At 39.5% G+C, this 18176-nt stretch overlaps 1 protein-coding gene across 1 annotated transcript in view; it reads right to left on the bottom strand.

Annotated features, from left to right (window-relative positions):
- Positions 1-13919, bottom strand: part of FGF12 (fibroblast growth factor 12) — a 506216-nt gene extending 492297 nt beyond the window's left edge. Inside the window, exons 1-2 of the mRNA XM_032482063.1 lie at positions 13765-13919; positions 13473-13615 (exon numbers count right to left, since the gene is read on the bottom strand). The gene's annotated coding sequence lies outside the window, so the exon portion shown is untranslated. The remainder of the gene's footprint in view (positions 1-13472; positions 13616-13764) is intronic.
- Positions 13920-18176: the final 4257 nt, after the last annotated feature.

Here is an 18176-nt window from a genome sequence, read left to right as displayed (position 1 = left end):
CTCTCTTGCTCTAGAAACATTTCTGATGGAACGAGTAGCAGAGGAGGTGCTGTTCCCCAGTACCCTCACCTCTTTACTGAGACATGAGTCAATGGTCAGCAGAGCTCAAAAGAGGTTGCTCAGAGCAAAGGCAAGGCTGTCTCTGCCATCTGTCTAGCCACTCCTGATGGTTATTAGATGAAAATCATCTGCTGACCTTCATTTTCAAAATCTTGTTCATAAATCTTTCACTAGCCAGGCTGAGACCTCGATTCAAGGCAGTATTCTCGACTTCAGCCATTGATTATGGCTGTCCAGTTTGGCAAGGAGCTGTCTACCTGAAACAGTTTTAAGATTTCGATCCAAAAGCAGTATCTCTGTGGGGCTACCGTATTTTACAGCTCTATGCTGAGTTACAACTAAACGCTCAGACTGGAAGTATTATGCTTGGAATTCAGTTACACCTTTAAGCAAACCTAAATCCATCAAACTCTGCAAATGCCATGGCTATGATTTTGTACTGGAGGTTTTAATGAGGCAGTTTTGAGATATTTAACCATAGCTACATTTTGTTGAGTAGTGCCAAGCAGTGTGGTAAACACTATATGCCAAGCAGTGTGGTAAACACTTGCATACATCATTTCATTTAATTCTCAAAACAATTCTATGAATAAATACTATTATTATCTCCATCATACAAATGAGTAAAGCTGGAGTTAGGAAGATTAGGAACCTTGCACAGTATCTTCCCCCAGGAAACAGACAAAATTCAAAACCAGAATTGGGTTCAGAAACTGTTCCTTCTAATGTCTCTATCTTCTCTAAAGAAAGACAGCCAAAATATCAAATTACACTATTGAAAGAGTGACGGTAAGGTCGAAGACAAACATATTTCTTACATTATTCTTCATATACTTAAGGAGCGTTTGAGGAACTTCATACAGCACAGTTGCAAAATACATGCATATTAGTATAGCATTTGTCCTATCATTATAATTCTGAGAGTTGATAATAATTTATAGATCATTGGGAAGCAATTTTTGAGCCTGACACTTTTCAAAAATATTTTTGGAACTTTCCCCTAAAATACCACTCTGTAAAATTTCAATGCAAAAATTTCAGGGGATTGAGAGCCAAAAGTGAATAGACATGAAACTCACTGTTCCATTAAGCAAGGGAAGTGTGTCAGCAGCAGAGACTGGCAAAAGCCATAGAGCAGAATACTGGATCACAACAGCATTTCTTCTGGCCATGGCAGTGTGCTTATAGGTATACCTTGCTTTGTGTAATGATGTTTTCTTGAAAAGCTAGGGAATAACTGAAGCTTTGCAAATAGAATTGCACTCAAATAAAAGCCCTGGAATCTATTTTTTTAAAAGACAATTGATACCAATATTTGTGAAATGTAAGTTATCATCATCTACATCATGTAATTTGTAACAGGCCTCTACAATTTTCTTCTAAGCTTTCATTCCATCAGGATTCATCGCTGACTGCATCCTGTCCCCAGACCCTAACTGCTTCGTTAGGGCAGGGACTTTGTCGTGTCACTACTATTTTCAGCACCTAGAACACTGCCCAGCTTATCAGATAGTTGCTAGATACACGAATTAATTAACCGACCACTTAATCTTTTCCTAGTTGCCACATGTGTATTAATAGCCCTGTATCTTTGCTTATACTATTACATCAGCCTGGAGTATTTTTCCAATGTTTCAGTTCCACCTCTCCTGTAAGACCAAGCTCAAATGCCGACTCCTTTCTCTGTATTCCCACAGATTGTATTTCCGTATCTGGTCTAACAGCAGAGGGTATAAATCTTGTCTTACTCACTGGGTCCTAGTCTGTAACACCTAGCCAGAGCAATCCACACAGAAGATATGATATTAAAAGTGAACTTGAAATTTAATCTAAATTTTTACATGCATCGCCTGCTGTCAGCTCTTCCTAGGCTTCTGGGTCTATCTTCAAAAGCTAGTCTGTGAGGTCGTCATAAGGTCAGAAACTTTGTCTTTCTTCATTTCTAATCCTGGTGATAAGCAATGGGCATGGCACAGATAAATGGGTAATTCCAAACAGGCGTTATCTGTACACATTACTAATAACATCTTTGTGTTAATTAACTAATGTGTGTACGGGTATGGGTGATACTGGGGTGACTTCTAGATGTGACCTTGCTTACTCTTTTAAGCTATAGAGTTCCCTCACGGGAATGCTATTCCAGGACCCCTTTTTCTAATATTCCTCAATGCTCAGCAAAATGTACACGTATTTCTAGATACAATACCCAAATACAAGAGAATCTTAGACTACGAGACACACCAGGGGTTCCCAAAATATGATCCCTTGACTAGCAGCATCGGCATCCCCTGGGAACCTGTTAGACAATGTAAACGCTCAGGCCCACCCCAGACCCACTGAGTCAGAAACCACAGAATTGAGAGCCAGAAATCTGTTTCAACAAGCCTACAGGTCATTACGGTCCATACTTTAAGGTTGAAAACCCATGACCAGGTACAACTGGGCAGAAAGCTGTTCTCATTCTTCTGACCCGAACGATAGCATGATCCCTAGACCCAATCAACAATGTCAGTCAACGTTCCTATCACAACAGTCAAGTTCTCTTCTGAAGAAACTCGACTTCATTTTAGGCCAGACAATGGGAGCAAATAAGTAAAACTGATCAAAAAGATTAGTGAATTTCTTTCATTTTTTTGGTTACTACTCTTTAATTTTTATAGCATGACTTAAACCAGTAGGTCTTAAAAACTATCCTTTTAAACCATATACCATAGCTGCATGGCATTCTGGTGTTTCCAACCAGAGGGAAAAAATGAATGAACTAGAACTAGACAGAATGAAAGAAAAACTAATGAAGCAGCAGGGGTCAGCAATCTAAAAAAAAAAAAAGTGTGAAGGAACAGAATCAATTCTAGGCCAATCACAGCTGGGGTCCAAGTAGGAAGGAGGGGCGACAATAAGGGAAGGAAGGAACATGGCTGTGGGAGTAAGAAAGGTGGCAGTGGTGGCCAGCATCAGGTAGGGATCCTGTCCTGCATCAGGACAGGTCACATGTCGTGGTGTGAAGGACACTGAAAGCTGCATCTGGTTTCATGCAAAGGGCTAACGGGACAGTGAGGAGTTTGAGGCAAGAATCCAGCCCCATATAGGAAGAGAGGGAGCAGTGAGCCTAAGGGTCAGAGAACCATCCCAACAGCAGCAGCTGTTAACACTGACCACTGATTTTATGGTGAGTTCTCACATAAATATTAAATATGTATTTATTATGTATTATATATTGTATTATATTTTACACTTATTATATATTATATATTTATATTATTTGTCCCATTCATCTTGAAAGAGTTATTGTACAAATGAGGAAGCAAAGACACACAGACACATCTTGCCCAAGTCAGAGGGACTAAGACGTCGCTAGCTCTGTGTCTCATTTCAGGTCTTGTAATCTCTCCTGTACAACTGAGCTTCGCACATAAGCAGGGCAGCTTTTCAAGGTGAGAGGAGAGAAGGAAGGTGCAACCCCTTATTTACTTAATAAGCTCCCGGGGTTGGAAGCCAACCTAAGGCACAGGAGAGCACTGGGTGCATTCTCATAGCCCCCTGAGGGCAGGCAGGAACTCCTCATGCTTCCCCAAGTCTGGCTCTCGCTGGGCCCAGGGCTGGGTGAGCCTGAGCCAATGGGAATCAGCATCCTGACAGCTAATAAGCTGCACACATTTTATGTGCATGTACACAGCTGGACTAGTCTTCAGTAACAACGGAAGGTTAACTGACTCACCAGACCAGAGCAAAGTATGCCTTAGATATTCAATGGTGGTTAAGCTCACAGACTGAAGCCTGTCTGCTACATACGAGTGGTGTAATCTAGTCAAATTACTTAAAGTCTCTTTCTCTTTCTGGCTTACTTCACTTAGAATGACATTCTCTAGGAGTATCCATGTTGCTGCAAATGGCATTGACACAACATTGTAAAATGATTATAAATCAATAAAAAATGTTTTAAAAAATTCGAGAAAAAAAAATTACTTAAAGTCTCTATGCCAGGGTTTTCTACCCCCTAAAATAGGGATAACAATAGTGCCTGCCTCATTGGATTGTTAGGAGGATTAAATGAGTCACTATGTGTAAAATGCCCAATATGCAGTAAAAGCTACACAGGCGTGGTATCAAAAGACTCAGTTATCTCCTCAATGTCCTTCAACATCTCACATGAATAAAGCGTGAAACCATGAAGCATGAAGATTTTTGCTTGAGTTCAGCTTAGGTAGTAGATCTGTTTAAAAGTTTATAACTGAGCCCAATACCTAGTAGACGATGCTTTATTGAAAAAAATGTAATAAAATATCAATGAAAGATTTGAGAAAGGAAAAAACCCTCACCATCCAATAGTCATTACCCAAATATTGCCGTTGTACATATCACCATCTATTCTTTGTCCATGGACAAACAAATTTCATATTATTGTAATCAGTCCATATATCCACATTACTGGTTTTTATAACTACTGTCATATCACAAGTATTTCTGATTATAACTCATGTTCACAAACATGTTAGTGGCTGTTAAAGGAAATATTTCCTTCCATTACTAAATTTTATTCTCTGCACCATTCAAGAAATTCAGCTTATTAATGATGAAACTCTTAGACCTTGGGTAACTTTTACCTGGAAGTAAAAAAGGCTTCTTCTATCTAAAATGATCAGTAGCCAATCAAACATCAGAAGAGAGAAAGTGTTTTTAAGTTGTCTGAAGACAATGAAGGACTGAGAGCAATTATTTTTGAATAATATATTACTAATGATTGAGAACTAAAAGGAAATCAAATCTTCTTTGTATACTGTCAGTAAAACACTCAGGTTAGGGTTGGGAGAGAGGATAAAATCATATCACCAAATCAACTTCACATATGACTGATGTACAAATAAACCAATCTTATTTGTAAAGACACATGAGCTGGGTGAGAAAAATATTACAAAAACATGATGCACAATCTGATGAGCAAAAATGCCAAAGAAGTAGCAGAGACCCAGGCCCATCCATAAGTCCTTAAACAGAACATCATCACTGTAGTCCCTACATGAACACCTCACAAATGCCAGTTCTTACAACCCCAGAGATGAAAAGAATCTTGCCTTTAATCCACCCTTGTTTCACAGATGAAGAAACAAGGACGGAGAAAGGAAGTGACCAGCTCAGACTCACACAATGAGTTGGGGCAGGAATTAGGATTCAAGTTCAAGTCTCTAGACTCCCAAGCCACGATCTTTTTTTCTTCAAGGCCACTGCAACCACCCATCAGTTCAGACATACCTGGGCCTGTGTGTGATCGTCAGGTAATCTACAAACTCTGGCCAAGTAGCCATTCTCCCCCAGTCTTAGTACTTTCTCACATGGAACCAAATTAATTGCTCAGTCCAATTATAGACCCAACAAATTCAGACACACAACTCACAGCATTAAAAAGCTAGTTGAAAACTACACTAGGCCCTTAAAAATTAATGTGGTAATTACTGACCACCCTGTTTTCTACAGACATCAAGTTTAAAATCAAGTAAAGGAAGACTCTGAACAAGCTGAAAAAGCAATTTCTTTGTAATAAGGTAGAAATCAATAGGGAAACAGAGTTTTTTTATTTAAAAAAAAAGGTTTAAGACACTAAGCTCCAGAGAGGAGTAGAAAGAGATTTTCCCCAAAGTTCCTGCATTGAATAGAGGGACTAGGTTTTCCAGTATCTAGTCTAATATTAGTTTTATCTCATCAGAACACGCACCATGTTTTCCGTGCCTCAGTGAATCACTCTGTATACCATCTCATAATCCCACCAGAACATAGATTCCCAGTTTAAAAAGCTCAGCCTTAGAGAATCTAACACATAATAGGAACTCAATAAAAACTGCTTATTAAATAAATCATCTCATTTTAAAATTGCTTTCGTTGTCTTCCTCAGTGTTATTAAGCATTTTGCTACATTTGCATTATCAGTTTGCTTTTTATGCTGATGTAAAGTCCATGTCATCTCATTTTGAATTATTTGTAGGCTTGCAAATAAAGCAAGATTTACATGACAACCTATCTCTTGACACACAGCAAATATTTCTTTTTCAAATCCCAGAAGGGAGAAAAAAGTAAAGCAAATTCAATTTCAAATGGTGCTGGAAATGTTAAAAATATTTTGAAAGGAAAGAAGTGCCTTTGCAGAAACAAAAACTGCTTAAGTAATCTAATTTTAAACTTTCCTGATTTTTAATAATTAGAATAATCACATAATAAGTCTCGTGAAGTTCTCTAAATTGTAGAGCATCTAACCCCAATTTAGTATGTGAATGAGACCAAAGGCAAAAACATCTTGACTTTTTTTTCAACTCAGAAACATCTAGATTTTTGGTTTTCAAAAAGTGAAAAAGGAATTTCAAATTTGTCTTGTGATGGGGTTTGGTAAACATGTTTGAATGTTATCAGTATTTGAGGAATCGAAGAAAAACCCCATTGTTTCACATGGGTAATAACTGTAGGAATTAACGGGAGAAGGGAAAGACAGACATGTTACTGGCTGATGGCATTCTGCTTCCTCCTGCCTGCTAGTTAAGGGAAACTTTGATGTGTTTAGTTATCATCTGAATGGCCTCTGAAGGCTTCTAGATTTTTTTCCTGCAGTCTAATCTCTTTGGGCTGCTTCTCAGGCTAATGGCCAGTCCACAAATAGGAGAGAAAGAAAAACCTAACCACAGAATAGCAGCTTCCCTTCCTTTTTTTTTATTTTTTATTTTTATTAAAAACAATATTTAAAACCCACTTTTAATGATCTGTGCTCTCTGAATCACGGATATCTGAATCTGGTGGTAGGATCTGTTTCAGGTAAAAACCCAGGCACAGTATTTGCTTAAAAAAGTAATAAAGAAAAAATCTACAGAGAGGCAACAGGTATTCTTTGGTACTTCGGCCAGCGTGCCCTCAGATGCATCGCAGCAGCAAAATACCACGGCCTCCCTGGATGGGAGTCCCACGTTCCCAAAGACAAGGCGACAGAGACGGTTTCAAACAATAACTGGAGAGGACAGCAAACTAAAATTAGAAGTAAAGACACAGATCCTGGAATAAAATCCACGTTCTGCGTGCGAAGATACTGATGAGGACGAAGACACTGTGGGAAGTAATGTGTCTTCTTAGCCTCAGACACTCGCCATCCATCTACATGTCTGTTTCCTAACCCAAGCCTGTAGTACAGGAACTAGTTCCTCCCTTCTACATGTACAGTCTCCTAACACTAAAGAGGGTAATGATAAAAGTCAAGGTCCAGGCAGCAGGAGTCCTGTATTATTTCTGACAGGGGGCACAGGTACATGTTACAGCTTTCCTATTAATTGTCCTGTAGCTGATCTGTTGAGTCCTAATTAAGAGTGCACATCCTAATCAAATGAGCTGCTTCTTAAATATCCGAGTCCCGGGTACCACAGGATACCCAGTGATTCAGATGTGCACCACTGACTGAAAATCCTGTTAGTGGTCAGATTTTACAGTCTATGTTTTAAACCCAACCAAGGTGTAATACTTGACCCAGTGTATCTCCATCCCCAAACCCACAAGATGTTATACAACTGCCTTGAAACTAAGTCCCAGCAACACAGAGACATATTCACGTTTCTGAGGAGTTACTACAAAAAATACATAATAAACACAAACAAAATCCCTTTTGGTAAATTAAATCCTTTGCAGAAGTCAATGGAGACAATTTGCTGGGTGTCTGTGCAGTATGCTTGCTGCTGAAACTACAAAAATGGCAAGGATTAATTTCTCCTCCTGCCCCCAGGATCTCAGTCTAATGAAAAGACAAACACAGCTAATAATAATGAAAGACTATGATTCTACACTCTAAATGCTTTATTGGTATGAGCTTAATTTCATAATCATGGTATTATATGCTATGGGGCTTGGGGTAGGTATAGTAATTCTTATTCTACAGAGAAATAAAGATGAGCTGCCTGAGTCACTTAGTCTTTCTGAGCCTCGGTTTTGTTATCTGCAAAATGAAGTTAAAATACTTAATCGCAGGGTTTTAAGGAAAATAACATATATTAAAAGCCCTTTGGAAAAATACAGAGTATCTCGTGAATGTTATTTATGGCTATTAATATGTGACACATCAGGAAAGCAAGTATTAACAAATCCAATATACCATTATTAGTCACTCAGTAGGCACAAAACAACACACGTAATAGGGTCAGAAGCTTAAAGGCATAAAAGGACAGGGAGTAAGGGAGTGACAGGAGATAACTAACTGGCGACCTCCAGACTCACTACTAAGGCTAACCAGCCTCATAATAACCACCTAACACAGACAATCGGTTACCAGCCAGGGAGCCCGCCAGTCGGAACAGCTTCTAGAGTAGATGCTGATTAGCAAGGGTTCCGATGTTCTCCCACACAACAGTTTTGTTTAAAGAAACTAAAAGTGTAACAAAAAGCAGGCATTACTGCTGTGGAATGTTAACTGTCTCTGTAGAGGCCATTAATCACTCTAAGATTATATTCTAGTGCCCTGCTACCCTACCAGAACTCTGAGAGATGAATGGAGGAGAGACGTACAGCAATGTTAGAAGCTGTCAGCTCCTGAGTCTGCTGATGTATCCCCAGACTGTACGCTCCCGGAGGGCAACCCAGCACACTGTTTATATGTCCATCCCCTGCTTTTAACCACGAGCCTGGAACAGTGTGGCAACTCAGCAAATACTCTGAATTAAATGAAATGAACTCCCTTTAATATTTAAGAATCTTGAGACTCAGAGAAGAAAAGTGATTTGTCCAAGGTTATACCATTAGAGCTCAGATGAGAACAGGGATTTCCTATGTTCAATGCCCATTCTGTTACGTTTTTCTGCTGAATTATATTTTGCTTATTCTGCAATGGTTTCAGAGTTTTAGTTGTTTGTTTTATAACCACAAAGTAGTTTTCCTTAAAATCACTTCCCAGCTCCGATAAAGTAGTTACTACATAGACATTTCCTTTCTCTCCTGCAGGGTGAACCATTCTAGTTTCAGAGAAATGATTATTCTGTAACTTACATACATCAGTTCATGCCCCTGGCCTCACTCTAATGATGGTGTGAAACTCAGAACACAGTTGAATCTTCATTGGGAACACATGTGCAGTTCTCGGTGAAGAAAGCAGGTCAGGTTACTGCCTTCTATGATCTGGAATCAAACTGATGTTCCTGGTAGCCAAACGTCTTTCACCTCTCCCAGTTTACAGTCTCCTGGATGCATGAGCATGGCACGATAAACTAATTAAGGCTATCCAATTCAACACATACAATCTGAGTCCCTACTATGTAAATGAAATGTTTTATCTGATGCAGGCACCTGGGTGGCTGTGGGAACATTAGAGGTTCACGTTATGCCCACAAGAAAGTTAATATATTAGTGGATATATGAGAATGAGATCTTGAAGATCGGAGATTGAACCTTAGTTTCTTTTATTCTCAGAACTAAGGACATTGGGAACATAGCAGATGCTCAGTAAATATTTGTTTAAATAAAGAACACAAAAATTACAATGCTGACTGTAAGAAATGCAGCATGTGAGGGGCAAATAAGGACTTAGGTCATGAGAAGCATGCCAGTAAATATTAATTAGATGTAAGGGAGGTCAAGGGAGATGCTGCGGAACAAGGAGCATCTCACATGAATCTCAAAAGAATTGAACAGAGGCACATGACAATGGGACGAGGGTAACGCTATGTTCACTATAAGCTACACCTTGATTTCAGCAGTCTAGTATCACACTACCATGGGTTAATACCAGGACATTTTCAGGAGCTCAGAATGAACCTACAGAGTAAGTGTTTAAAGATAATCAAAGGATTGAAATGAAATGGCTGGAGGAAGAACAGAGAGGGTATTTAAAAGTGAGTCCATTTTCTGATATAACCATGAAGCAAACACTCTCTTTTGCAATTTAATTTCCATTCTTTCCAAAAGAAACCAAAAACTTACAACATGATCACGTATCCAGGAGTTTCCATACTGATTAGTTACAAGATATCAAATCTTCTATACTGACATGCCCAGAGCAGTGTCATTCGTAGATGCAATCAGTCCCCTAACGTCTAAAGCAGTGCTTCTTAAACTGTACTGTGCATACAAATGACAAGCGGGTTTTGCTGAAATGAAGATTTGGTTCAGTACGTCTAGAGCAAGGCCTGAGATTCTGCATTTCTAACAAGTTTCCAGATGATGCTAATGCTGCTTGTCTATGGATTACGCCTTGAGTAGCAAGGTCTTACCTTAGATCAGTGGTTAACACTGGCTATCCATCTCCATCACCTAAGTAGCTTTCTAAAAATACCTACGCCCAGGTCCCACTCCAGAGCCAGTTAAACCAGAATATCTAATAGAGGTGTGGCCTAAGCTTCTTGACGCTTTAAAAGTTCCACAGGTGTTTCTAACAGGCCGGCCTGAGACTGAGAACCTGGCTAGACAAAGAAAGGATGGAGTACAGACAGGAGAGGGGAAAAATAGAGACATTCTGGAGAGAGAGAGGAGAACCTCTTTCCTCCCTATAAACCAATGCTTCTCAAACTTTACTGTGGGTACGAATAACCTAGGGATCTTGTTAAAAATCAGATTCTGATTCAGTAAGCCTGGAGTCAAGATCAAGAGCCTGCAATTCTACAAGGCTAGTCTTCAAACCGCATTTTTTATTATCAAGAGTCTAAATGAGTGGTTCTCAAACACGGCTGAACATATGCCTCTTTCCTTTCCTAACATTCTGGTGTAACTGGTATAGGGTTTGACCAGGCATGAGGGTTTTTTAAAAGCATGCCAGATGATTTTAACATGCAACAAAGTTTGTGAACCACTGCAAGGTACAAATTCTGTCAAAGCTGTCCAGACTGTGCACCAACCCAAATCTTTGAGGCAATCTTAATTACCATGGTACAGAAAGATCACTGAAATTACATCACTGAATTGACTGCTAGGTCAATTGATTTATTTTTCTCTTTACTCTGATAACAGGAAGTGATGCAAAGCAGTAAGTCAGGAAGCAAAAAAAAAATTGATCTTATTTGTGAATAACTGAAGCTCAACTTGCTGGAGACTTGGAAGAAGTGCTCTAAGGAAGGTTTTCAAATGCTGGAGGAAACACAAAGGTTGTCAAATGCTGGCAACAAGATTTAAGATTAAATGGGCCATTAGATATTTTTCTGGGATGGAGAACTCTTGAACTCTCAACTGAATCATGTAATAATACTTTTTGAGTATTAAAAGGTTTCCAGTAAAAAAAAAAAAAGTACATGTGCTTACATTTGAGAATGCCTTCCTAGAATTAAATTTGAATCTGTTGGGGGAAGAAGTTTGTACATGGCAGCATGAAGTATTTCAGATGTACCAATTCAAATGGGATATGGATACATTCCTTTTAATACACAATTTTTTCTCCTATAATAAAAATTTCAAGTTAGTTGCCATTTTTAACTGTGCCATTTACATCAACTTAGCAAGTGAGGCCAATGTGTAAATAATTAGCCATTTTTCATATGATCATTACCTGACTAATTCAGTTATGAAAAGGAAGTCCAAGAACTAACACGCATAAGGACTTTCATCATGCCTTTGGCCTGGAGAAATTATGGTACCTCTGCATAATGACCACAGCATGAGCTTGGGGCAAAATTCTTCGTTGCTTTTAGGTCAACGCTGGGATTTACGCCTCTATTGCTGCTATCTGGATTGTTATAGAACTTCTGGCCTGATTCTTCCCAGATATACTTCTGAGATTCTTTCTCTCTTCTTAACTCCCAAGACTGGCAGAATAGCCTGAATGCTACTGTTATCAGAGACATAACCACCTGGAACTTTGAGTGACATGTAGCATATTTTATGGGTAAAGAAAGAAATAAAAATTTATTACTAAGAGATACATCCTCTTTTTATAATGGTCTAGAAATTGGTTTATAAACTGGGGCAAAAATATTACCAAGAACTTTTGCCAAATAATCAAGTTTAATAACCAAATAGCAGGTGTCCTCTATGTAAAAAAAAAAAAAGCTTAGTAAAACGATACTCTGTTGTCAATCTTATATTCCAGAAATACTTAATCAGCTAAAATATTACAGACCTCTCTGAATTAAGATTTGGCTTCTCTTTCTAAAATGGATTCTACAATAAGAGTTAATAAACAGATGCCTCATGTATATTTATAGACATGGGCTCTCTCCTGTATGTACATCATTGTTAGTCAAGAAACTGCCCACCAGCAAATAATCAGAATAAGTTGTCTAAATTAAAATTTGCCAGCCTGTCTGAATCCATGTTGAGTCAGTTATTTTCATATTATAAATGCTTACCTAGGTTCAAATACTTAACTCTTCTAATAAGCTACTTCATTGAGCATACACCTGCTATCATTTGACACTCCAGTGTTGTTAATCAGCCCAGAAATAGGTAACCCACCACCACTCCCTGATCCTCAGCACATTACCACAATGACTGACATTCTTGGTTTAAAAATAAAACCTCATTTCAAATATAGCTTCTCGAGTTCTGGGTAATGAATATAGTTTCATAAAAGTTGACATCATTTCTTCTGCTTTCAGCAGAATTAAATACATCCAATATTTCTACTGGATGTCTGACCACATCACTCAAGACTCTTGCAAGCTGGTGGGCGTTTTAAGGAGGAGGAGGAGGAAGAAGAGACCTGCATAGATGGAGTTAAACTCAATCTTACAATTCTAATAGTCATTTTGTTTATGAGGTAAATATAACAGCAGAAGTTGATTTTTACAGTTCGTTTACCAGTTAGTATGTGTACATTATACAGATTTGCTTATGAGGAGAAATATTAATACATACACATCCAGAACTAGTATATGCATCATGCTTGGAGCCAAGCAGTACTCCGATACACTGCTCTTCTTAGAGGTCAGTTCTAACGCACACTGTTTCAAATAGACCCAATTTCTCTGCCGATATATATTCAAAATGCAGTAGGATGTGGTCATACACATCCAGAAATACCATCTTCATGGGGTGGGGGTGGAGAAATCCAAACATTTTTTTCTATAGCAATGCATTATTGGATATCAGATACAAACGTGCCTGTCAGCAATCCGAAAGCAAATGAAATATATTTATTTGAACCCATCCATTCTACAGAAATTGCTTTATCAACACATCTCTCCTCCCCCACCATCTAAAGACTCTTTCCACCCCCCTACCTAAAAAGGAAAAAAAAAAACTCATCACACTTCACTACGCAACTGATGGAGTATTAAGCACTGTCTTCCAAGCTGTCGGAGTTAAAAAGAAGTCGCCTTCCTGCCACACTTCCCTAGTGCTGCAACGGACATAGCATCTCCTCCTATCGACCTAGTATGATGCTCGCTCCCCAAGCACTGCAGTCCCCTCGCTGAAGACTGCCCTGACCACAGGCACATGCAGTGGGAAGTCCCCCGATGGGGACAGCCACATACCTTTGCTCTCCATTTCGGTCCCTTTCGAGTGCTGGGAAGTTCAATGGAAGTTGGCCGGAAGATGTGGGCCCGCTTCAGATTCCCAAACCTGGGAAGCCAATCTGGTGATTTCGCCCGTACTTCCTTTCTTCCCCTCAGGCTTCCTGAAAGATGGGATTTCTTAAACCTTGAAGCTGCAATCAGCCACCAAAGGACACTTAGCAGCAGCAGCAGATTGCCTCAACAAGGGATAGGCTGAGCCCTGGTACTGATATGCATGCACGGTGCCCGCTCAGTTTTTTGGTTTTTTTACCTGGGTCCGGAAGCTGCAAGCAGGAGCTGTCCTCCGAACGTGGTGCTGCAGGTGTAGTGACAGATCATCCCACTTTGCTCTCTGGATGTACAGCAGATTTGCATAGGCGCTGGCGCGCATGCGCAGGGCCTCCCCCCTCTCCTTTTCGCCGCCTCCCGCTCCCCCGCCCTTCTCTGCTTCTCTCCCCAATACGGTCCTCAGTTATCCCCGCTGAAGAGCTGGAGCATTCGGTCACAGGGAGCGCTGCTAAAAATAAACGCTGGACCGGATTTTCCTTTGCAAACTAGAAAATGGATTGGAGTGGGACTGTGCATCAATCCAGTAAGATTTTCTAGGCGGGATTATGGAAGGGGTCTCCGAGCTGGGTATGGTTTTATTTACAAGCAGAAAGGAGAAAAGAGGAGGGTATTTACGAATCTTATTTAATGGTCACAGTTTGGGGTTCTCTTCCTAGTTGCTGCAGTAACTTTTCATGTATCTGCTTCCTCCTCTTCTATCCACTTCCCCCACTGACTTTGTTTCTCTTCGCATTCGCATCTTTGTTTCCTTTTGTTTTTGGGGGGGGATGGAGTGGGAATACTCCTGGAGACACCAAAAATTAATATTCTCCCGCTTCTTTGCTACTCAGACCGAGTTTCCTTGCTTCACTGAGATCCCTTTGGCCTCCACTTCAAAACTGCTCCACCAACAGGCGCCGAACAAAGCCACCGAGGACATTCTGAGGTGCTCTTTTAGCTTCTTTGCAACAATCTACCAAGAAGCAAGAGTCCCCAAAGGTGGGGAGGCACTTTAATGATAAAAAGCACTTTAAAGCTGTATACTTCATCATTCTTATAAAGATGCAGAGGAGGAGTGTTTTTCTTGTATAAGGTTCTAGAGAAGGTTGCAAAGCCAAAAATCCCTTAAAGTACTATTCATATCAGAATATTTTAAAAGCCCACACTATACTTAATTTATCTGCAACATGTTTAATAGGGAAAAAGTGTATTTACTACTTTTTTTCTCAATAATCCCAGTTCTCCTAAAAGAATAATTTCTCTTTGAGAATAACAGTCTTCTTCTCAGGCATAAACATAGATCTAAAAAACTAACATCGAATGACTAAGGAGAGAGATGTGAAGATTAATCACACACTCCAGGTTACACAAAGATCCCTCCACAGTAGCCTTCTAGTCCCAATTTTCAAAACATTGAAATACAATGAAATGTACTCCCAGCAAGAAACCTGAGGCAAACTATAACCATTTTCTTCTGGTGAGTCAGAAGGCATCCTGGGATTTTTCCAGTGCCTTAGGGCCATGATTACAAATATTAATCATGATGGTTCAACAAGACATGGACATTTATTAGTGGAGGACTCCTGCTGATGAACAGCTGTGGCTGGGCAATGCTTGCCTCCATTCAGCACTGGGGAATTAAAACACTTGAGTATGGGATTCCAGAGGCCACACCCTAGGGTCTACTAACCTTTAGGCTCTCTGACTGCATGCCCAAGTAAATATTTTGGGGGGGGGGATCACAAAACTCAGGATTTCTTTAAATTTTGATAGGCTTTGGAAACACCTTTAGAGTCTATCTATCTACATCCAATATTTAGTTTACAAATGGAGAGGCAAGGAGGGCACCTGACTTGGTTAAGAGTCACACAGTGGAGCGGAACCAGGCTCAGAACCTAAGGGTACTGCCTTGTAGGCAGAGGGATCCATCTACTCTAAGATGGTTTCTTATACACCTACCTCCCTACTGTCTACAGTGAACGGGAACAGGCAGAACCTCTTGAGTTTGTGAATTTTCATTATTTCATTCAGAATTTTTAAAACCCAAGTGCTTTATTAAATAGAAAATAGATCTAATGCAAAATTTGTGGTGTGACATTTAAGGTCTTTCTGTTACCTGGATCCAAACTACCTTTCAGGTCTTCTCTAAGCTTAACTCCTAGACAACACTTGCCATTATCCTAAGCAAACCTCAAGATTCTCCTTGTCCATATCTTTACTTACACAGTCATTTTTGGAGTATCTTTACCTCCTTACACCACTAACAAATCATCTACATATCCAAACCTTACATATTACTCAAAATTCGAAAATTCTGTCTCACTCCTACAGTCTTCCCTGATCCTTTCAATATGAAAATACTCTCTAATAGGAAGAGCAATATTGCTGTAACCTCTCTTACAGCATTTGTTACTTTCTATTTTGTATTACAATTATGTGCATATCTCATTCCTGTTCCCAATCCTTCCTTTGAAAAATGGCTCCTAATTCATCTCTGTAGCGTAAAGGGTGCCCTGAACATAGGAAACACTAATAAATGTTTGACAAATTAATAATATTTAGTATGCATGTTGTGAGTATGTGACACAGACCACAGACACTGTGATAACAAATAGAGATGATAATAAAATTGAGCTGACACTACTAAGCGCTTACTATGTGCCAGGCACTATTATGAGGATTCCAAATGTCTTCATTAACTTTATCTTCATAAAACTCTCTGAGTTTAGTACTATTATCACGTGTATTTTAAAGATGAGCCATCAGAGAGGCACAGATAAGTTAAAGTATAAATAAAATACGATCCTTGCCCTACAGAAACATAAAGCTTATTAAAGGTGATGGAAACAACTGATTTTTAAATACGTGGTGAGGTGTAAGATAGAGGTCATGGCGTGTAGGGTGGAAGCACAGAAGCTGGGCAGTTAGCCAGCCTGCAGGTTTTAGGAACTAGAGGCTGGAAGCCTTCAAGTTCTTCCCCCTTTGTTAAAAAAGAAAAGCGTCTACCCACCCGCCCCCAACCCAAATGGGAGAGGATTTAAGGACAGAATTGCTTCTTGAAAGTATTAATAAGAAATCATTTGACCTGGTTATGATGAACCTGCTTGATGATAACCTTGGAAAAGGAAAAATAGACTAGTAGCCTGATAATCTGCTATTTCAAAATGCCAAGAATTAGATGGGACTAGATCCCTTGTGTTTCAGGTGCCCCCTTTCGCCATCAAAAACTGTCCCAGTTTGAACAAGAAATGATAAGGCCATATTACTTAAATGACAAAACTGAATGAGAGTAGCACCACCAACACCTGGCACTTCAGCCAAATTCTGATGAACATGCAGTTGACTGGCTGTATGTGCACATTCAGATTCTCTAGATTTCCTATTCTCTACTAGAATGTACGGACACAATATGCAGTATTGGGATCAGTTAACATCAGTACATTAAATTATAATGAACAATTTAAAGAGCCTTGCTAATGTGTCAAATCAATTACCAGTCCAGTCCACAGAGACTCTCCCACATGTTCACTATGTTCTTCCAGAAGTGCTGAATACAAACTGAAAGGGACTTGTGAGCTTTTCTTTTTGCCCAATTATTTTCTTACTATTCATCTTTTCTAACTGATCATCTATCTTTAAAAATAACGACCATTTAGAACTCTTTCTGGCGATGATACTAAGGTCAACTCATGACTATAAATGAGTACTCAGTATAAGATGGAACAGCTGACAGTCTCTACTGAGGGTATCATTCCAAACTGTCACCAGAATTAAGCTCCACAAGGACAAAAACCATGTCCATGTGTTCACGGTTGTATCTCTAGCATCTAGAACAGTGTGTGGAACTTGGAAGGCTTTATTTAATACCTGATAAGTAAGAGAGAGAGTTTGATGAAATAGAGCTTCCTCCATGGCCACAGAGCTGGTTCACTTGGCAAGTGGGAGGCATCAGTCAGCAATGCTAGTGGCATAAACAGGATCACAGTGACCTGCAAGAGGTAGAAAGATGATCACAACACAGCTAACAAATATGCTCAGTGTTTGCTCTTGGACAAAGACCAATAAATAATAATCGGCCTAGATGCAGGTATCTCTCTGGCAGGCTAATGGTAGGGCCATACTTTCACAGAAAGTCTAGGAGGCTGGAAAAAAAACAGTTATAGAGGAAAGAAGAATAAAGTAAATGACAAAAATTTCAGAGGACAAAAAGGTGATGAGTCAATGGGACACAGCCATATGAGAATGACAGCACTGTAGAGATTGGGTACTGTCCCTCAAAGGGCAAACGTAACTTGATTACCTACTATATGTGAGATTTTTATTCTCTTCCTTAGGCAAAGATAAAATTACAGTCTCCTAAGAAGAAAATGGCAAGTGATAAAGTTTCAGTAGAATGTTTCAGGTTGCAGGTACTCAGTGGAGGTGAGTAAAGAACAATCTGAAAGATGAGACATGGCAGAAGAGGATGCAGGTCATCTGGGTGTATCTTGTCAAGGAAACACCTGCCCACATGGTTGAATAGTGATTTCCCTAGGGGCAATTAAGAGTTTAAAGAAACTTGCAGAGTAATGATGCATGATGTCTGGAGGCCAAATGACAAACATTTTTGACATTTCTTGTTAAGAACTTTGTCCA

Source organism: Camelus ferus, chromosome 1 (assembly GCF_009834535.1).
Source record: "Camelus ferus isolate YT-003-E chromosome 1, BCGSAC_Cfer_1.0, whole genome shotgun sequence".
Classification (NCBI taxonomy): Eukaryota; Metazoa; Chordata; class Mammalia; order Artiodactyla; family Camelidae; genus Camelus; species Camelus ferus.
Note: the sequence above shows the minus strand (reverse complement) of the source record. Positions and strands in the feature narration are given on the sequence as shown.